The following is a 6127-nucleotide window of genomic DNA, read 5'->3' as shown; positions in this document are numbered from 1 at the left end:
AATAATATATTGATGTTTCTTGAGACATAACCCAGGTATGCACTTTTTATTGTTTCAAATTATGTTAACATTTTCGCTATTTGGGTAGTCTTGTATTTCATGTATAAAGTTTTCTGTTCCTGTTGTAGTGGACATAACTTTCCTGAAACAATATGTAGCTTGTTGACTAGATTATATTTGATGAAATGAACTCCTTTACAGAGAGGACTGCTATTTATACAAACATTGAGTATTCCAAAATATACAAGCACTAGCGAACCCAGTTATGCTTTGCAGTTGCTAAATATGTATTGGAATTGGATATATTTTCTAATCTGTGGTATCCCTGGGAATTGAGTCAGAATGCAAATTTCAGCTCCTCACTGCAGCTTTACCCACTTTGAAGGAATGGAATTTGATACTATAATTAATAGTAAAGAATACAAATGAAAAAGATGTGTTTGTTTCCATTTTTGTTTTTAAGTTTTTTTAATTTTTTATATGTAATACAATTACAAAATCTCAGAATACACAACCTTTTTTTGGCTTCTATGTGGTAAGAGTATGAACAGGTTTTCTGAACTACCAGTTCATTAAAGGACACACACAACTGACAACATGAGAAACATTCTGATCATAAATTAGTTACAGTGTATTTGAAGGTCTGACCTTGAGTCTTCTTTACTGTTACTACAAATAAAACCTTGAGTCACTTAAACTGAATGGGTAAATCAGCTGGGATTATTGGTACGTGTGGTATGAGAAAACATTTCCAACTGCTGGATCTGTGAGGATAGTAGCTTTGATGATATTATTTCACATAGTTTTAATCAGTGAATTAGTAGCATTACAAAGTTTTGGATGATTCAGATTGCATAGTAGTTTTCTAATCATAAGTTGATAAGCTGTAAATACAACTTTCCTAATATTCCAGTTCTCTGTGAAAACAAATTGTGAGGAAGAAAACAAAACTGCACATTGTTGTGTATGCAATTTTTATTTAAAGTCAGTTTTAAGTGAAAGCCTGCACATTGTTGTTAAAAAAATATATATCCTATGTCCATCCAAACATATATTAAAGTATCATGTAAAAATTTAAAGTAAATTAGTCAAGAATTTTTTGATATTTTTCTAATAACATTGCCCCTTTATATATAAGTATACATTGCAAATGTATTTTGAGAATATCTGAGAAATTATAAATACTAAATAATAAATAATACTGGTGGGGCAGTTCAAACTCGCAATCTGCAGCATGCCAGCCTGGGATGCTAACCACTATGCCATGCTGCACAAACTACAGCTCTTGACATTTCTCTCTTTCTTGGTGAAACAGCAACCTGCTGTTCTAGAAGTTCTTATTGAAACTGGTTATAGCAAACTGGACCTAGGCCTTGTAAATAATCCTTTGAATGGCTGTGTTGGCAGATCATCATGTTCTGGTCATCTTGTCACATCCTCTTCACCATGATGAGCATCGAAGGTTACTCCCTCTGAACAAAGCTTCATGATCATTGAGGAGGTGTTCAGTTTCCTGAATGAGAAGGCCGCACCACTTATCTGCATCTCATGAATATGGTAGGGCTTCATACAGAGAACATGGATGATGTCTTTGTGATTTTGTTTTCTTGATGAAGAGTCATAATCCTCATCTTAATATATGATGTATGATAAGCAGTGAAGGATTTGATACAACCCAAAGTAGTGGTGTTAATAACTTTTTCAATAGGCCCACATTCTGCATAGGCATAAAAATAGATACCAGATCTCCCAGGCTGTATCTCACGGGCCAGTGATTGGCGTTATAGCACACACGATCTTCTGCAAGGGCAGCCAGGGTCTGTACGTGAGCCAGCTGTCTTGCTTCTTTGGTCCTGGTGATGAGTAATATCATCCAGTTGAAATGGAAATAGTGTACCTATTGTTGTTTTGATCTTCTGACTGTGGAGAAAAAAATTCTGTGAATTCTGTAGCATCTTCTTTTGCCATGTTCTATACGAATGTCACTACAGGCAGTATTGTGTCTTAGTATCTCTGTTTGACATCATTGTACAATGAGAGCATATCTGCCAATATCTTATTAAAGCATTTTGAGAGGCCACTTGTCTATGGGTGATAGGCAGTTGTCATCCTGTGTCTGACATCACAATATGAAATTACCTTTGATACTAGCCTCAACAGAAAAACTTTTCCTTGATCAAAAGTGAAATGAAATGATCATATGGCTTTTATTGGCCGAGATATCTCCTTCAGGGTTTAGCCACTGTATTGCAAGTCTCTTTAGTTGATGCCACTTCGGCCACTTGTGTCACACTGATGATGAAAATGATTCTGTGATCAGAAATAATTACATAACAGGTTCATCTCTCTGAACTGACACATTCTACAAGGAATTTGCAACTTCTGGAGCTTCAGCATTTGGCATAGCTTCTGTGACAGCATAGTGGTCAAGGTAGTCAGTATAAACTATTATCCATCCATAACCCATTTGCCGAATTCAGGAACTTCCCCAAGAAATTGATTCCAGTTTTGTGGAATGTTTCTGCAGCAGGTGGAATTGATACTGGATATTCCACAGGTGATGCATCTCTTGGTGGCATTTCTTACAGGGCTCACATAGTGTCTAATGGATCAGTGAAGACCTGCTCTTGGTGGTATTTCTTACAGGGCTCACATAGTGTCTAATGGATCAGTGAAGACCTGGCCAATGACACCTGCATCTGGTTCTGTATAGAGTCTTCATGAATCTCTGGTGACAATATGTTGGAGCCATGGGCACACTTCAGGACAGCTACTCATAGATGAATTGGGATGATGAGCAACCACTTCCACCTCATTGTATCATATGTTCTCTTATACAACATCCCATTTATTAATTGAAATTCTCCTGTGTTAGATCCTCCTTCTTCAAGGCTTCTGTGATTTTCAGCCATGCTGGACCTTCCCTCTGTTCATCAACAGTGTCATTTAATGCTGTGATTACTGAGGTATCACCCACACTGCGGTATTCTGTTAGAGGATTCTTTGAAAGGCAGTCAGCATCCTTGAGTTTGGGTCCACTTTTTTGTATCACTGTAACATCACACTCCAGTGGCCTCAGTGCCCATCTCACCAGTCAAACTGAAGGTTCCTTCAGGCTAGTTAGCCATCATAGGGAATGGCGATCCATCACAACAGTGAATAATTTGCCAAATCAATATGGCTGGAGCTTGTTGATGGCCCAAACTATTGCCAGACAGTCCTTCTCAGCTTTAGAGTAGTTCCTCACAGACTAGGGGAGCATTCTGGAACCATAAGCTATCACATTTTAAGCACCTTCCTGAATTTGCACTAGAATTGCACATATCCCATAACTGCTATCACTGATTTCAGTACAGTCTCAGCATTCTCATCATGTGATGCTAGGACTAGAGAAGATGTCAGCATCTCCTTAAGGACATGGAAAGATCTTTCTTGCACCTTGTTCCAGAAAAATTTGGCATCTACATGAAGTAGTTTTGGCACAACCGACATGAGCACTGGCGAACTGGTGGATGATCCCCAGTGTTGATAAAATGTTTTACCATGGGCTGCTTTGTCTGTTTCCTCTACACTGCAGATCTGAAACCATCCAAAAATTAGTGCTGGATGCTAATTTGAAGGACTGTGTTCTGTCATTGACAGTTATTCTTGTGATATATATTCCTGTCAGTTCCTTCAGCAAAATTGCTTTTGTGTCATGGAATTTCTTCTTTAGCTGGTGGTGACAATAAGTATTTGAAATTACAGAAAAAGAAGGCAGTTGTTGACAAGCGCACGCATAGCTTGGGCATCAAAGATGATGCAGTGAGATTTCCTATCATCTCAGTAACTGTCCCCCGTGGAATTCTGTGTGGTAGAGGGAGGCATTTTTTAGGTGTGTCACAACTTAACTAATTTTCTTCACGCAGTCCTTTACTAACTTAGATTAAATATCATCCCATCTGCAAGACATTTTAACTCAAAGTTTTGAAATGGCAGCTTGGAGATCCATCTATGTAATACAATGGATGAAAAAATGATTGGCAAGTGTTTTTAATATTAAAACTGGGAGCCCAGTCACACATTTCAATTGTACTGAGCTTTGGTATGAATTACTCACACACTTCTTTTGGGTAATTTGTTACATCATTGTTTTCTTTTAACTTAATGCATTTGTGTTCATGATATGCCTTCTTCCACACTATTTATAGATTATTTCCCAGGCTGGTTTACTAATACTTTCCTTTCAGGTTAGTCAATGAGTGTGTCTATTTTTTCCCGAATAGTTTGCATTTTGTTAAAACATGTTATAATTTAGTATTTCTTAATCATACAAAACAATCTTTCATGTCCTCTTTCAGTTCAATGATTTCAGGAGGGAACTTCTCAGTTTCATGATTTATAACTTTATTTAGTTCTTTTACTGCAGGACACATTTAGTTTAAAGTTTTATTGAATAGGTTATAGGACTTTCCCATTTCTCATTAATATCAGTTGCATTGTATACTGGTTCCATTTTTCATTCTCTAATACTCTCTTCGATTACCGGTAATTATAATTGAATTTTATTTTGTATATAAACATGTCAGTTTTTATTATGTCTGCATTCCCTACATCAATTTCCATGGTAAGGTATCAGTAGTCAGATTTGTAGTTTTTTAAGGTTAAATGTACTTTCTCTTAACACGTTCCACATCATTACAAAGTGTCGTATTCATTACCTATGGGACAAGTACTAATCTAATCTAATCTAACCTCCCATGTCCATGAAAACTTAATCAGAGCATTTTTTTGTACCACACCTATAGTAATTCTTATGGAAGCTAAGTTTATGTGATTATAATTATAACACTATAATAAATCATCATAACACAGATAATTAATATTATTATTTATGTGTCTGTATTGATGTTTTCAGCAAACAACATGTATTTTTTGTTTGCTAATGCCTTCTGCAGAAGTTCTCTAGTCGATTAAAAAATCCCTCAGTACTGCTTTCAGGAAACCTATAAAGGATTGCTATAACAAGGCTGTTTTTCCCTAGTTTTAAGTTTATTGCCACAACTGCAAGTGCCATTTTGGTACTCAGGTCATCAATTAATTTCACTTTTTCAAATCTTGTGTTACTTCTGCTTTAGCAGTCTGCCCCACCATGTTGTATATTAATAACTTTGCAGACGATATTAACAGTTACATCAGACTTTTCACAGATGATGCAATTATCTGTAAAGAGGTACCCTCTGAAAGAAGCTGCACAAATATTCAGTCAGATCTTGATAAGATTTCAAAGTGGTGCGAATATTGACAACTTAGTTTCCTGTGACTATAACATAAATAAGACACAATTGAAATTAGTCAACTCGTGCAAAAACTTGGATGTAGCAATTTGTAGGGATATGAAATGGAATGATCACATTGTCTCAGTCGTATGTAAAGCAGGTGACAGATGTGGTTCAGTGGTGAAATGCTAGGGAAATTTAATCAGTTATAAGGGAGACTACCATCAAATGGGGTGATTTCACATAATTTTGAGGTTATTTTCACCATAACATGCATATATTATGTTATATAGCATTGTTTGTTGAAGAAGGGGTGAGGCGTTTGTGTAGTGAATAAAATATGCTAAAAACAGAAATTCAGAATCAGAGTCAGAATTTTTATTGTTCTATAACATACAGAGTTAAATCACAAGACTTAATGTACAGGGGACTCGTCAATAATGCAATTACAATATATGTGTATTACAGAGCAATAATTATTAATTTATAATTTACAGAGACTGTGTGTAGCCTAACAACAGTATTACTGGAAAAAGAGAGAATAACTAGTACAGTCATTTATTAGACATAAAACTTCTAAGCTTAATTAACAAAACACTAGCTTTCTTGCTCAGATTGTCGTATTAACATTAAGAATTTCTTCTAAGGAATAATAACATTTGTGTACTAACAATTGTCATAGTTTTTGTTTTATTTACCCCATCTCCATGCTGAGGATTTTTTTCTTTTTTAGAATGTTGTAAATTTTAATGTCCATGTATTCTGGTGTTTGTGCAAACAGCTTTAATCTTTGAGTGGGAAGCATGAAATTCTCCTTGTTCCTAGTACTGTATTGATGTTTAAAGTTATTGTCTATGAATAACTTGGAG

This window comes from Schistocerca cancellata, chromosome 1 (genome assembly GCF_023864275.1).
Source record: "Schistocerca cancellata isolate TAMUIC-IGC-003103 chromosome 1, iqSchCanc2.1, whole genome shotgun sequence".
Taxonomy (NCBI): Eukaryota; Metazoa; Arthropoda; class Insecta; order Orthoptera; family Acrididae; genus Schistocerca; species Schistocerca cancellata.
This window is presented reverse-complemented; position numbering follows the sequence as displayed.